This window comes from Falco rusticolus, chromosome Z (assembly GCF_015220075.1).
Source record: "Falco rusticolus isolate bFalRus1 chromosome Z, bFalRus1.pri, whole genome shotgun sequence".
Taxonomy (NCBI): Eukaryota; Metazoa; Chordata; class Aves; order Falconiformes; family Falconidae; genus Falco; species Falco rusticolus.
The window spans coordinates 66,703,333-66,720,300 of NC_051210.1; positions in this window are offsets into that span (position 1 = coordinate 66,703,333).

Here is a 16,968-nt window from a genome sequence, read left to right on the forward strand (position 1 = left end):
CAGAGATATTGGAAAATCACTAGCTGTCTTTTTCTTTTTCTTTTTTTTTAATTTGTTTTATCCAGAAAATATAAGATGCATTGTTTTCTCCTATAGATATCATGCTGTAGAATTCTGCAACAGGTGCAATTTCCTATTTAATATCATACTCATTTTTTTAAGGAAATCATTATTGTGTGACAGGTGAAAGGTTATTTCACTACAGAGAATTTAGTAGGCTTATGAATATTTATAAGCATACTTTTCACAGCTGTACAGCAGACAACCAATTGCAGTGATTTTTAAATACAGTGGATTATAAGGTATTCTGATGTTTTGTCTTTTCCCCATTAAATTTTCTATTCCCTTTTTTTTCTGCTTTAAAGTCTAAAAAAATTAGAATATCTTCCTCTAGTGTTCTAGAGGCTGTGAAATACCACCCACAATTAGAGAAATACCAGGCTCTTTGCAGACCACCCTTCAGCCATTACAATGACAAAATAATTGTAGAACTTGTAAGATTAGACAAACTGCATGGGAACAGGACATTCAGCCTTTGACAGAAGCTGGTGGGCTATTAAGGAAGTAGGCAAGTAGCGGCATGCTGTTCTGACACTTTTCCTGCTGCCGATGAATACAGAGTGATTCCTCTCAGTGAATGCCAAGGCATTGTGATTAGCATAATTAGAGCATACCTTTGTGTCACAGTTGTATCTGTATGAAGTTCTAGCAAGTAAGGCTTGGTCGGAATTGGTGATTTGCCTCATTATCTAAATACACAGCTTCTGAATTCAGAGGCTATCAAGTAAGATGAAGTAAAACTGCATTTTTCTTGCCCTGCTTTTATTTGCCTGATTAAAAACTTAGATATGTATTTTTTCTCATCAGCTTAGAAGAAAAGTTGTGCTTTGTGCTAACTTTATGCTTTATATTAACAGCCGAGCCAGATAAAACATTTTTTCCTCTACAAAATTCTTCCAAGTGCCAACTACCTAAACAATAACACAGGTAAGAAAATCACACTAATTACTATGCTATTGTAGGTTTAACTGAAGGAGCAGAGCACCCTTCAGCGCATGGCCCATTGTGCCTTTTCAAATGCACCAACATATTAAAGTGTGATACAACATAGGTACGATGCCTGAAACCCAGGAGTCCTTCAAAGCACTCACCAGAAAGACTATTTAAAGAAAAATAGTCTAATCCATTATATAGTAATAACAGTTCTTTCCTTTCTGAAAAGAACCTTTCAGCAGAGTTAAAAAACTTTTCTGCTGATATCCTCTCACTTCATGGCTTCTATTGTTTTCATTCTTCACCTCTCTCTGTGTCTCCCTTGGCTTCTCCATCACACCTGCATACCTCAGACAAAAATGTATCTATGGCTGCAGTTCTTGTGCTGGAATTCTTCAACTTGTTATGTCATAACAGAAATTTGAAGTCCTGAATCAGGAAGTAAATACCCAGCCTGTAAAGGGTAAATCTGATAAGAATATGTTAGATGGGCTACAAGGCCAGCTCCTTTTCAGGTAACTCAGATCATTTTACTTGGCAATAGACCATATGTAGTCAGTCTATTAACTGGTCATGGCCAGTCCTCCCCTGAGCCGCACAGGAAGAGGAGCACTGGCTCAATCTGTCTTCGATTGAGATGAGGAACTACAGCTTGGGAAAACTTTTCCTTGCCTCTTCTCCAGATGCTTACAGTTGACACCACTATTTATCTTTGCTGATATCTTCAATTTTGCTCCATATTACCCTTCAGGTCACATATGGATATTGACATTTCTCATGATATTTGTAATAATTATCCCTTTTCTTCCTTTACTAGCCCATTCATGTTCTCTTTGTCTATTCTGTACACCACACAGCGAACTTTTTCTGAAATCAGTTCTTTGAGAAAGGGATTTTCTGCTATATGTTGTACACCAAAGGCATACCAGACCTTCACAATGCTCTTGGATAGTCTGTTGAACTGGAACTGGTCAAAAAAGCAGAGATCTATTATTTCTTACTCAACAATTTATAGTTTAAATTGCCCTTGCTTTCTATGGAGCCAAAATAATCCAGTTTTTTTTAAATTATTTTTTTAAGACAATTTGTGAAATCGCTTGAATTTTTGTTTTCAAAATCATTACAAAAACTATTGTCTTATAGCAAGAAATTATTTATCAAAGGTCTGAAAATGAAATAATGAATTTTTCGTTATGAGGATTTTTTCCAGTTCTCAGGTGAAACATATTTTACCCACCAAACCCCTTTTTCTGCTTTCCTCCTTAAAAAAAAGAATCCTCCCATAAATAAAAAGCCTATTCACAAGCCATTACTGATCTCTCAGTAAGAAATGCCTTGTGATTTTTGAACTAATTATTAATGTGTTGCATTTTTCAGAGTTCATACCTGTTCTTGTGAGCTTCCCCCTTTACATACAAAAATCAGTTCTGAGACTTCGTTCAGTAATAAGCCCTTTGTGGGTAGATGATATTATATGCCAAAATCTAAAGTTGCAAATAATTTGGCTATATTCTGTTTTAACTGTATAATAGCAGGGACTACTTGCTATGATGGTTATTGTTTTCTAGTCACATTTTTTAAAGACAAGGAAGGAAGAAGTGAATGGAAATAACGTTTTCTGACCTCCCACACACATGATTATGAAGTTATTTTAAGCAAAGAAAAAAACCGTACTTGCCATTCATAATCTTCATTGTAGTTAATGTTTGGTAAAGATAATGATAAAAATAACTAAGAATTAATTCCAGGCAGGTAGAACTTGAATATTCCCATCTAAGAAAAAAAAAAAAAAGAGAGAGAGAGAACATAAATAAAGTTAACTCATGTAGTTTCAAGGAATGGTTCTAGACTTGCTAGGTAGGATTTTTTAAAGGGGTCTTATGTAGAGCATACGTAAGTATCATGAATAAGGCTGGAAATAATTCTTGAGTCTTTAATTTTATGCAACAGATATTAAAACAAGTGTAGGATTCTTACTCTCTTCCTACTGAAATATCTAGAAAGATTGCCATTGGTTCACTGGTATTAAGTTTGCAACCTTCATCTGCAACTAACAATTGCTTTCTGTAAGTTCCTAATGCTGAAAATCTTCAGTTTTTATCAGCTTCTTTCTAGTTCCATGTACTAATGGTAAAAAAGACTAAATCTTATTCTGCTCTAAGTTTAAAAATCTTTTTTTCTTTAGGACCAGATCCTGAATAATGGATAGGATCTAGGAAGTCCAAACACCACATTTAACAATGGGGCTTATATTGTGTTTGGTTGGAGCTATGGTCAAGGGAAGACCTCTGTAAACTGTGCTGTCTCAGGGGAAAATTTGGATGATCTCTGCTGCCTGTTTTCCAGGGCCTGTAGTGCAGTACTTGCCTCCCAGAATTTGGTTTGAGGAAAGATGGAACTGAAAAGTTGTTCTACCTAAACTGAGTGCTCAAAATGCTCTCTTGTTTCTCTTCCTAAAGCCTGTGGGTATCTAATTTAATTAGTTGCTTCTGTGTTTTAATTTAAAGAATTTCAAGGTACTGTGGAGTTTTCTGAGTCTTCCCACAATTGCTCTTATCCAAGCAGTTTGGCACATAAGCCCATGTAGCCTTCAAGATTCAAATGGTTCTCCATCTATTTTTGTTCCCAAGGTGTGTAAAGAACAAAGATGGTTGCACAGTGCCTGCAGTGATATAGAAGAGCGAGACCTCTCATCCCTGGGTTTCAGAAACAAACTCGAAGTCTGCAGGTCCTCTTCAAAGGCGTGGCTTTGCTCTGTCTCCACGGTCACAGTCCCCCCATGACCCTAGAGAGCAAGGACCTCTGTTAGAGCTGGAAAACTGTACCTAAACTGCCTTCAGTTTTTCCTGGGAAGAACTAAGCAACTTTCAGCTCAGTTCACACAGCTCAGCTCAATACATACTGAAAGTACTGAACTCTTCCCATATCCTCTATAGGGTGTCCTTCAAAACTTACTCTACATCTTGAGAAAAACAAACGTCATCTTTTCTGGTGCTGTCATAGTGATTTTCATTTATATACAACAACAACAGAAAAGATTATGCTTTGAGTGTCCATTTATTGGTATGCATAGCTATTACATGTAACAGAAAAGTAGCACACCTGCAGAAATGTAAAAGGTTTGTCCTAAGCACCTTGAAAATATTTTGTAGGAAGAGAAATGCTGCTTTCCATAGACTGTAGTTGTAGAACAGGACAGATTTCAAAACAAAATAATACAACTTAAAAAAAAAAAAGGTGACTTCTGAAGTGAAGGAGGTCCAACAAAATATTTGCAATGAACATAAATTTTGCCAGTCCAATGCCTGAGAAGCCAGGGGAAATCGAGTTTATGATAAATGTTGTCCCTTTTCTAATTTTCATAAGGATATGCTGATATTCCAGACAGTATGACTCATGTATGTTTTTCAAATGAGATGAATTTAAAACGTGTGGAGAAAGAGAAAATCTAACACAAAAACTGTGCACTGTTCACATATAACTCTGAATAACCAGGATCAGACTCTTGGAGAAAACCAAACCAATATGCAAAATTTAATCTTCTCTGTCAGAAGGCATTGGACTTGCCACCTAACTGCAGCATCCCATAATGTTACTGGCTATTCTGATGCCATTAGCAATATGCCATTACAACAAACCGGTGCATTTAGTTCCGTGAGAGGTTTCAGGTAGGTAAATTATATTTCTACAGTAGTACAACTTGTCATAGCCTTCATCTGAACACCACTGCGAAGTTTATATAAACATTCCTGCACAGAATTATTCATAACGTTCTCCATTCTCTGGGGTTGGCCAGGACATTGTGCAAGTTGAAGAATGTTTAATAACACTTCAAAAGGTCTGTTTCTTTGGCAGAAGGTGCAGAATTTTATTAGTTACATGAAAATCCTTTTGAACTCGACACCTTCTTCACATTGGCATGAATTCAAGCTTAGTATAAACACCCATACAATCACTCTTCTGTATTAACCTGTTTGTTTATCCTCACAAGTTTTATAACTTGTGTGTTTGAACAACTTTTAATTATTCAAAGTTGTTATGAAATGAATGTTTATGTTAAGTCCCTTAAAAGATCACTATCAAAGATATAAGCAAAATACTTTTAACATGAATTTGTGGAAATGTAACTTCAGAAAGTTTGATGGCAAGGTTCGCTCTATTACTTATATGGCTAGAACACACAAAGAAAAATCAAATTAAAATCAAGTTAGAATTGAGCTGAAATGATTTACACAGGGATTGAAGATGTCAAAGCACAAGGGAGAACCTCCCATTGAGTACAAGATTTGGAGTGGACCCCCTTGCTTTCTAAACTTTTGGTAGAGTTTATCTGCAGCTGGATCTAATCTTAATCTCAGACTTGAACAACAAGTTTTAGCTCTGAAGGAGTCAAAGAGTAAGGGCAATCCCACTGTTGAGTCATGAGGTTTAGAATTTACCTTCTTGCTTTCAAAGCTGTTAATAGAGCTTAGGCATGGCTTGTTCCTGTCTTAGTCTCAGACCTGGACAAGAGTTTGTATTTAAACTATGTCTAAAGTTTATTCACAGGTTAAGGTTGATCATAAAATGTTAACAGCAATTAATCTATGATTATTTTGACATCTACAGAATGAAACAATAGGATTTAGTTAAATTACAGAAGTGGTTTAACTGAAGGTTAGAGACTGTAATACTTACACTATACTTATTTTGAAGTACCTAAACCAATTCACACAAGTACAAAAGATGTATATGTATATATCTATCTATATCTATATATGTATATATAGACACACAAATGTACAAAGGTGTACCTGCTAAAAGTTCCCCCAAGTTCAGTGACATACGTTGAATGCCTTTGCATTTTTCAGTGGGCGAAGGGTTGGGTCTCAAGGAGCTGGGGTATCAGCCCAGGCACCATCATCAGCTTTTGGCAATGGTCCTCCTGGTATCACAAACTTGGGAGTTCACAAGCTCTGAATGGCATCCCTCTCAGACAGAGATGCTGTTTGCATCCTGCTGTGCTCCAGGAGAGCTCAAAGGGTCTTAGGACAGCTATTTATAAGGGTGTGAGATGATTAGCTTTATTTATCTGTAAATTTCCATCCTACCTGTAACCTGAGTCAGTAGTTTTCCAAAATTCCGGTAAAAATGATACCATTCCACTCAGTCTGTGATCCAGGTCAGGAACGTTCCAGGGCTGTCAGGGAATAACTGATTGTCCCTGCTCTTGTTCCCTACATTGGCCAGTCAACAGGAGTTCCCAACAGAGACCGTTCCCCATCTTAGCCATGCAAGAGTTGCTGGTAGAGTCAAGGGGCACTTAACTGCCCAACTTCTTACAGAAACTCCAATGCCTAATGAGGATTCCTGAGGTCACAGAGTGGCCCAGAGGAGGGGGAGAAGTGCACCACCACAAAGGTCCAAACTGGAGGTCACCTTGAACAGAATAAATTGTACTTAAATCTTTTCACTAATAAGAACAAATACTCGTGAAAAGGCATGATTGTAAACAGCCATATTTTTCAGCTGTTTGTCATACGCTTAAATAAGCAACTGGAAAAAATACACTGTGTGCAAGAATTCTGTTTTTTGGGTGGTTTGTGGTGGGTTTTGTTGTTTTTTTTTCAAGACTGGAGTGCATGAAATGCCTGATATACTGGGGAGTGATTTTGAAGTGGAGGACCTAGTGCTGTGCCTCTGCTTGCACTTGGAGACCAGCTGTGCCAGTTGCTGTATTGGAAGAAGTGCCTGCTGTGAATCTAGTCTGCATGTGTTACTTAATTTCCTGAATTATCATATTCTCCTAATCAGCTTCTGAGTTAAGGACCAAAATTGAGGATCCAGGTGAGCAGCAAGGATTTAATGTCTAGAATGAAATAGTCTATTTTGTCATTTTATTGTTGTGCAATCTACTGATACATTTATTCCATGTATCTTGTCTTAGCCACTGAACACTTCTTTTGATTCCACTTCATCTAATTGATCTAAATGATATTTCACAAGCTCAAGAGACTTAAGCAGTGTTATAAGAATCAGATGAGGGCACATCTACCAGGGATCTGCAAAATAAATAAATTTGTTAGCTCCAGTAAGCAGAGGCTGTTGAATTGTTCAATATGAACAATACATTTACTGCTTTTCTCAGTATATGTAGTGTCCTTGAATTTGCCACAGATGTGATGAATTTTTACAAATATGTAACTAGTTACAAACACATGCTTTGAAAATTAGATTTTGATTTGGCACTACTAACTAATGCTTACAATTTTTTTGAGCACAGGATCAAGGCTGGATGAGGTCTGTAGGTTTTTAGTTGTTTTATATATGACATAAAATGTGCTGTGAAACTTCAGAAAATCACTCAAATCCCTCCTTGTCTATTTGACTTAGTTTATGGAGAAAACTGCAGAAGGAAGGAACTGCAAGACCAGAATCAGGTTTTTCCTGTGCCTGAAGAAGCCATGTAGGACAATATTTTTATGGAAAAACAATAATGTGGCCTGATGGCTGTGAATTAAATCTTTGTTGTTTATTGCCTATGAACATCTTGTAAGGCATAGTATAAGGCCACAAATCTACAAAGGAATAACTCCATTAAATGGCTTTGGATCATTGAATCTTTGTAATGATGAATGAATTGTAAGATTGTACGGGCATGAATGCTTGACAATTTAATGAATCCAGTTGTAATAGTAGCGTATGATAAACTGATACTACTTCTTCCTGGATGTATGAATGTTTTAAAGTACTTCTGGAAATATGCTGTAGTAGCATACTGAAAATAATTTGAATGGTGTCTGATGTTATCGCAAAGCTTCTTTTAGGGGAACTCCTGCTGTTAATAAAGTGTTCCTATTTAAAGGATGACAACCACTGCCTAGTCAGCACTAAGTGCCTACTCAAATGCTTCTTTATGGTTGCTAGAAGAAGATTAAATGGGAGGGCTTAGGTACAACACATGTGCACTCAATCTACATCACATTTACTCCAAGTCCTGACTTTCTCTGGTGTTGGATTGCTACACATACCTGGTTTAACTAGCCAGTGTGGGTGTACAGTGCTCAGGTCTGTGAAGTCTACTCCATGTGCAGTTTTCCCTGTGCAGGGAAATAAGGATGAAGAGGGTGGAGCACCTTACATAACAAAACCCTTACATGAGTGCTGAAAGAAAAAAATCATCAGCAGCTTGGAGCGCACTTCAGTTTATTCTCTGCTTTCAGTGTTCTGTGAATGAAAAAGACAGTGCTGAGGTGGCAAAACTTTACCGAATCTCTAGTGGAGTGGTAAACTTTACCAGGAAAGGGGCAGACAGGTCCTCCCAGTTCACACTAAGTCTGTTCCTGTAGTAATGCCTGTGATGACTTGTCATCTTTCACTTTTAAAAGGCATCAGAAACTCCAAGCTTCTGCAAGCTGGGAATCATGCTGTGGTGCATCATGCTGCATGCCAGGTGCCCACCAAACTGCTCTATCATCCACCTTCTCAACAGGACAAGGGAGAAAAGATATAATGAAAGACTCATGGATTGGGATAAGGACAGGATGATCACTCAGCAATTACCACCACAGGCGAAAAAGACTCCACTTAGGGAAATTACTTTTTTACCATTCAAATCAAGGTAGGATAATGAGAACTAAAAACAAAACTTAAAAACACCTTCTCCCACCCTTTCCTTTTTCCCAGGCCCAAGAATTCCCATTTTCTCCACCTCCTGAATCTGAGTGGTACAGGAGGGTGGGGAATGGGGGTTTATGGTCAGTTCATCACATGTCTTGCCTGCTGCTCCTTCCTCCTCACAATCTTCTCCCACTCTAGCATGGGACCCATCCCACAGGAGACAGTTCTCCATGAACTTCTCCAGTGTGAGTTCTTCCCATGGGCTGCAGTCATTCAGGAACAGGCTGCTCCAATGTGAGTCCCCCACGGGGTCATATCTTCTGTCAGCAAACCTGCTACAGCCTGGGCACTTTCTCTGCACAAGTTTACAAGTTCTGCCAGCAAACCTGCTCATTGGAGCTTCCCACATGGGCTTCCTACAGGTCACAGCCTCCTTTGGGCATCCACCTGCTCTGGTGTGGGGTCCTCCACGGGCTGCAGGTGGATATCTGCTCCCCTTTGAACCTCCGTGGGCTGCAGGGCACAGCCTGCCTCACCATGGTCCTCACCACAGGCTGCAGGGGAATCTCTGCTTCAGTGCCTGGAGCACATCCTCCTGCTCCTTCTGCACTGACCTTGGGGTCTGCAGAGGTGTTGCTCTCACATACTCTCACTCCTCTCTTCCACTGCAATTTGTGTTCAACAGAATTTTCCCCCTTCTTAAATATGTTATGCCAGAGGTGCTTCCACTGTCACTGATGGACTTGGCTTTGGCCAGCGATGGGTCTGTCTTGGAGTTGACTGGCATTGGCTCCATCCGACATGGGGGAAGCTTCTGGTATCTTCTTACAGAAGCCACCCCTGTAGACCCTACAGTACCAAACCTTACCACTTAAACCCACTACAAGTTTTGACAGACTGAGGCTCATTTAGATATAATAGTTCAGGGTTTTTTTAATTTATATATCTGTAGACAAAAATAAAACTATTTCTCCATCACAGGAGGCTTAAAAATTGAGTTCTTAAAAAACAAATGAAAACATGACATTTCTATGAGCTAGATGTTGAGAGATCCTCTTTTTCCCATGAAATACAATTTTCATGATCTTTGAAATTTGGCCATTAAAAATATTTTATTTTCATTTTAAAAATCATAATTTGCACCTTGATATTTGGGAACTTTATTTTGTATGCACTAGCATAGAATTTCTTTGGCTCTGCTTTACTGTCTTCAGTTAGAATGGAGTAGAAAGCAACCATGTTTCCAAGCAAAATGACTGGCAAATGCACTCTGGTTGTATTGGCCAGAGCATACTGAATGAGTTGAAAGAAGTGATTCTTCACCTCTATTTGGTACTTGTGAGACCACATCTAGTGTCATCTGTCCAGATTTGGGTTCCCCAGCACAAGAATACTGACATAGTGGAGTGAGTCCAGTGGAGGGCTGTAGAAGAATGGCTGCAGAAGCATGGCCCTGGAATCTCTGAAGAACTGCACAATCCAGGCCTGGTATTAGAACAGGCCTGTAATCAGAATTGTACTGAAGTTGCTGTGCTGAAGTTAAAAAGAAAGGTAGCCTTGAGCTATTCTTGAATCCTGAGACCAAGTAATTACGTTGTGCCAACAGGCCGTGGCTGTAACAAGCTACAGCTGCTGGGAAAGCAGGTGCAGGGCCAAGAAAGATAGGGACCAGTATGGGAATATAGGGAGTAACAAACTACAAGGCTGAAGCACAGCAACTCAGTTAGCTACATGGATAGAATGCTTATTTTAGTCATGATAATTAGGGGTGTGAAACCGTGCGCGTTTAGAGACTACTAACCAACTATATTTCTGCTTTACGAATATGCATGTGTATTGGTTCTATATAAGTAGTGTTAGAAACTAAAAGTTGAGCAAGATGCATAACTCATATTGAGCGTCTTCTTGACTCCGGCGAACCCTTCTTCCAACAGAGGGCCACCAGGACAATTGAGGAGCTGGCGTACATGATGTATGAGGAGAGGCTGAGAGATCTGGGTTTCACAGAATCACAGAATAGTTGAGGTTGGAAGGCACCTCTGGAGGTCATCTGGTCCAACACTCCTGCTCAAACAGGAACACCTAGATCCAGTTGTCCAGGGCCATTTCCAGGTGGCTTTTCAATATCTCCAAAGCTGGAGACTCCACAGCCTGCCTGGGCAACCTGTTCCAGTGCTCAGTCACCCTGACAGTATAAAAATGCTTCCTGATGTTCAGAAGGAACTTCCTGTGTTTCATTTTATGCCCATTGCTCCTTACCCTGTCACTGGACACCACTGAAAAGAATGTGACTCCTTCTTTGCACACTCCCTTCGACCATTCATATGCATTAATAAGAGTATATTACTGTATATGAGCCTTCATGAATTTTCTCTTCTTCAGGCTGAACAGTTCTAATTCTCTCAACCTTTCCTCCTATGGGACATGCTCCAGTTCTTTAATCATCTTAGTGGCCCTTTGTTGGACTCTCTGCTACATCTCTTTCTTGTCCTGAGGCACCCAGAACTGGACACAGTACTCCAGGTTTGGCTTCTCCAATTCTGAGCACAGGGGAAGGATCGCCTTCCTCAACCTGTTGGCAATACTTTGACTAACGCAGCCCAGGATATCATTAACCTTCTTTGCAGCAGTGGCACATTACTGGGTCATGTTCAGCTTGGTGTTCACCAGGACCCCTGGGCCCTCTTCTGCCAAGCTGCTTACCAGCTCGGTAGCCCACAGCATATATCAGTGCCTGGGGTTGTTCTTTACCGGGTGCAGGACTTTGCACTTCGCCTTGTTGAACTACATGAGGTTCCTAGCAGCCTGTTTCTCCACCCTGCCAAGCTCCCTTTGGTAGGCAGCACAAACCTCTGGGGTATCAACTCCTCTCAGTTTTGTATCATCTGCAAACTTGCTGAGGATACAATTTGACCCATCATCCAGATCATTAATGATGTTGAACCGGACTGAACCCAGTATTGACCCCTGGGTTACACAGCTAGTTACTGGCCTCCAACTAGATTTTGAGGCACCAATCACCACCCTGTGGTCTTGGCTATTCAACTAGTTTCCAATCCACTTCACTGCCTGCTTAATCAGCCCACTGTCGTGGTTTTGGCTGGGATGGAGTTATTTATCTTCCTAGGAGCTAGTATGGTGCCGTGTTTTGGCTTTGATGTCAGACTTTTCAATTCCTCAGGCCTTGCTAGCAGAAAAACTGAAGGGGCACAAGGAATTAGGAGGGGACACAGCCAGGTCAGCTGACCCAAACTAGCCAAAGAGGTATTCCAATACCATGGGATGGCATGCCTGGTGTATATACTGGGGGGCTGGCTGGGGTGGGCAAGTCGTGGCTCGGGGATTGGCTGGGCATTGGTCAGTGGGTGGTGAGTAGTTGCATTGTGGAACATGTGTTCCTTTGTTCCTTTCCCTCTGGATGTTATTCTTTTCCTTGCCCTTTTCACTGTAACTGTTATTATTGTTCTTTAATTTTTATTCTATTTCAACCATTAAATTGTTCTTATCTCAACCTTATGTTCCTTTCCAACTCCCCATCCTTCTGGGTGAGGAGTGAGTGAGTGAGTGGCTGCGTGGTATTTAATACTTAAAAATTAAAATACAGCTGGTGTTAAACAACAAGTGGCTAGCATCTAGTGGTGACAAGCAGGACACTCATTCAGGGATCTTGCAAAGCCCTAAGAGCAGTGGATCTATGTATGTCAGATTATAAAAGCAGAACACACATTTCCTTTTTGTAATGTTGTAGGGGAGTGGGCCTGTACTCTACTGTTTTTGACATGGCATAGACCTCCACCAAATGAACAGCCGTTATACCCATTTCCCTGTGCAGTGGACAACTGGATGTTGACAACAGTGTAGGTGATTTCATGCTCATTTTCTCCTTTACGTTTAGCAACAGTTTCATATATTTTTCATTTTTTCCCTTTTATAAGGTCAAAATAACTCCTATACAGCTACCGAAGACTTACTTCAACATAAATGTGGTTCTTCTCTTTCCAGGCAGTATAGTGAGCAGAGCCACGTATCTTAGCTTTACAGCAACTGTGTTCAAAATGCCAAAGTCTGATAAAGGAAGTTCATTGATATTCTGCTCCAGCATATATGCTGCTACTGATTTTTAAGTAACGCAACCCTACTACCATGCATACTGTGGCTCCTGAGCTGAAGTAATTATTCACAGTAGAACTTGCATTCCATATGTCATGCATAATCCTCCTTGTATCTATTGTGCATTGCATTTTGACCATACATGCCCAGCTTCCCTCCCTCCGCCCTTTATAACCAGCTTGTGTCAAGAACATAGCACAAATTTGGTTATTTTCAGTACTTTGTAAATTGAGGCAACCATCAAGGAAAGTAGGACAGCACTACTGAAATACACAGCCACTAAAGAGCATATAGTTTTAACCATATTGAAAACAGTCACTGAGAAACAAACCTCAGTGGGTTAACTCTCTGGGGTCTGCTCAATGCCCATTTCACTCACACATATCCATAGTACAGAAGCCCTTGCACAGCATTAGAGATTAACCCAGATGAAACTATCCACTCCTAGCAATTAGCAGCCTGCTTCTAGTGACGGTTTCATTTGAACTCTGCAAATGGTCCACATACATTTTGCTTTTTAAAAGAAATGTGCTATCTTAATCAGTCAATATCTGTTTTAAAGGACGGAATAACAGAGATTTTATGGCAGCTCTTTAAATATTTGCTGCAACTCTTTATATATTTGCTAATTTGAATAACTATCAATGATTTTGAACACAATTATTTGTTATTTTAGTATTAAGTAGAACAGCAGATTACTGTGATAATCAATGTTATTTTCTTGTATTATGGCTGAATACAACCTCAAATCATGAATTTTATATCTGTTTATTTTTCTAATATTCATCTTAAGAGTAGACTCACACTCCGCAAAACAATGCAGCGTTTAAGTTTTAATACTGAATTGGGCTAAAACTGGCTGGAGTATCCTATTGATAAGACAGATTTAATCTGCTTTGGTAACTGCTCCATGGCCTGGCAATAAGATAAAATACCATTAGGTAACATTATCAAGCTTTTAATCAGAAAAAAGGGGGGTGGGGTGCAATTTATAATAATAATTTTTAGGGATATAAGATATAAAGGGAAACCTGCTTAATTTTTTATATTATAAATTTAAATTCACTTATCTTTTCTGTGCTTTCCATTAATATTCTTGACATTTTCATATCATTGTGAGAGATGGTTTTGTTTAATTCATTGTGTTACTGTCTTAGCCCAACTTGTCCTATTCCATCTCCTTCTCCTATAAGATCCAGAAAGAAAGTCAAAATGCCAAGATGTAAAACCTCTACAATTTCCATGGCAACAGACATATGATTTAGTGAATACAGGGGTTTATTTTCTAGAGAAAATCAGGTCAGTGAGAGAAAAACCCCTTCCTTATTCAAATATAATTTCATTTTATTTCAGGGTATAGAGTTTGATACAAGTTACATCATTGTGGCATAAGATCTTGTTGGACAAAACTAAATAACAACTTGCTTGTCCAGCACCCAAATAGAAAATTTCCCTGGAGAAACTAACAGGCTCAAGAAAGGAGGGTCAGTGACTTAACATCTGATGTACTTCTCTCTGAGTCGTCAATGAATCCCTGCCTCTGCAAGAAGACATGGTAGAAGGCATGCTTTCCAGGGTGACACCTAAAGCTGTGGTTTTATGGACAGAGGACTGACATGCTTTAAAAAGGACCCTTATTGTGCCTGGCTTTTTGATAACTATTACATAAGCTGTGCTGCAGTAAAACCATCCAGTAAGTCTCATTCTGCAAAAATGCGGTAACCCAAGCTACAATATGTTTAATGTCAAGCACTGGAATTTTCCCAATACTTTGCAGGTGGAAAAAACACATGGGCCTTGCAGTTCAATAAACTGAGAGTATTATTGATTAAGAGAATGGGAAATGAATTCCGAAGATGAGGCTATTTGAAGCTAATTAAAGGTCCCTTGGTACTCTATGGAAGAGTAGGACATCTGCTGCTGTGTCCTAGTCAAATTACAGGTTTGGTAATTACTTTCTGCTTAATTGAGCTCCTGATTAATTTTATTGGATTTAAGAATTTGTCATGCCTTTCCATATTTTGTTACTGCTGTCAGTATGGTGGAGTAAGCCACCGGTGAGAGAATGGTTCCTCCACTTTGGCTTGTGCTGCACTGGACGGTAGTTCCGGGGACAATGTGGGGTTTATGGAAGTCAATTTCTGCTGGATTGTTGTAGGCAGTAGACTAAAGCATAGCCATAAATACTTTACTTGACTGAGATCTGTGTACTACAGAAGGCCAACAGCGGTTTCCCCCCCAAAAAAGACTCTACTGAATAAATCTCTTGTGCTCCACTGCTCCCCATCCCCCTTCCCCCATTTACAAAACATCTGTTGATATGAATTATTTTAACTGTTCTGATGTACAGATGCAACAGTTCTATTTGCTTTAAAAGGCATCATTAAAGTGTATTCCAGATGACTGCATAGCGTATTTCTTATAATGAATTTAAAATTTCTTTTACAAGTTGGAGTAATCCAAACCTTATATAACATCTGATGGAACAAAGATAGTGATATTTACTAGATAATCTGCAAAATATAGAAATAATTTAGGAGCATATCAGCATTTTATTTTCCAGTTGCTTAGGATAATCCCATTGTGGGTCCATATTAAATTGTGAAAAGGGTGCTTGTGTAATTAATTTTATAATAGTAGATATCAGTATGCATGTATATTTATACACAAATATAAAAATGTTTTAGGAGGAAAAAAGTGAAACATCTATATGGTATGATAACCACATGTGGGATTATGTGAGAAATGTGTCAGACTGACAGAATGCAAGTCATTTGGTATGATCGCTGTACTCTTTCTTGATAGTATCTTCAAGGGAACTGCTGTTGCACTAAACTGAGCATCAGATTTCACCAACTGTGCCTGGCAATAGATTGTGGCTAAATCTGACAAGGCCCCTGGGAGACAGTGCTTCTCTCTGTCACCATATGGTCTGGAAAGGGTTTCATACCTGTTACAATATCCTGAGGAGGGGGATTCATTGCTAAATCTATGTAGGCTCATTCCTAATCCCATGAAGCTAATGATCTGTGAAGGATACCTTAAAGATGCTTACTGTGAATAAGCACATTATTCAGACTCACAGATGTAGGGTTTTTCCCTTGTATTAGTTTTCATTATGCAATGATTACACTCCTCCACTGAGAATACATTATCAAAAACATTAGAATAGTTGCTTCATCTTTCTTCAAATTTGTAAATATTGGTCAAATCTAAATTTAAGAACTTTACTGGTATTTTAGGACAAGTTACTTATCACCCAATAGATCTGTTATTTCTTAAATTAAACATAATTCCCGTGACAAAAATAATATTTTTCTGGTTTCTAACACACATTTTCAAATTTTCCCATAATGCAGAATTATGTTAAGCTCCATTTTTTTAACCAGAAATTTTCTCTTTATGGCATGATCACTTGTATGGGAACAAATAACCTGCTTAAGCCCCATATAATTGTTAGGTTTTTAACTTTATAATTATAATTTTTCAAGGTGTTTGCTCTCCTGTAGCTTTAGTATGGCTGAAAAGAATAGTTTAAAATTCAGTTCAGCTTATATATCAGCAAAAACAACTCTTTTCTTGGTTTTACCCCTATATCTGGAAAAATTTATGGACAGTCAAGCTATTAGTCAATAAGGGTTTAGATTAATGGGTATATTCAAACTCTGAGTTTATTTGTGGATATTCCCTTAACTACACACATGACAAAACCCCTCCAGCTTGGAGTTGTCACATGGCTTTCCTCTGAAGTTCTGTTTATTTCTGGGTTTTTTTTGTTTTGTTTTGTTTTTCTTCAGATGTAAATTTATGAGGAATCCAGAGGGATGCTAAACTTCTTTCCCACACCCATTAGGACTACCTGACGTAGTGCCTCTATTCCCGCCCAGGGAACATGTCCATATGGCTATCCCACCCCTGTATTCCCCCTCCCAGTCCCCTACTTCATATATGAAGAAACTTAACTGTCTGAGAATCTGCTCCTAAGGATAAGCATTTGAATATGAAATTCAAATATTTGAGAATAAAATTAATAACAAATTAATTATAAATATAAATAAAGAGAAATTAAAAGAGATTTAGGAACATGATGTATAGGTGTATATGCTTGAAAGAAAGGAAACCCAGACAATTATCCTGCCAGAAGCCATAGTTAGAACTTATCTTCTCTTTCTTTTTGCCAGGTGGGCACATTTCAGTGTTAGATGTTTTTGTTATACAAAGTTATTCAAAGGAAAATTACTTTCTCCAGAGAGGCTGGAGTTATCA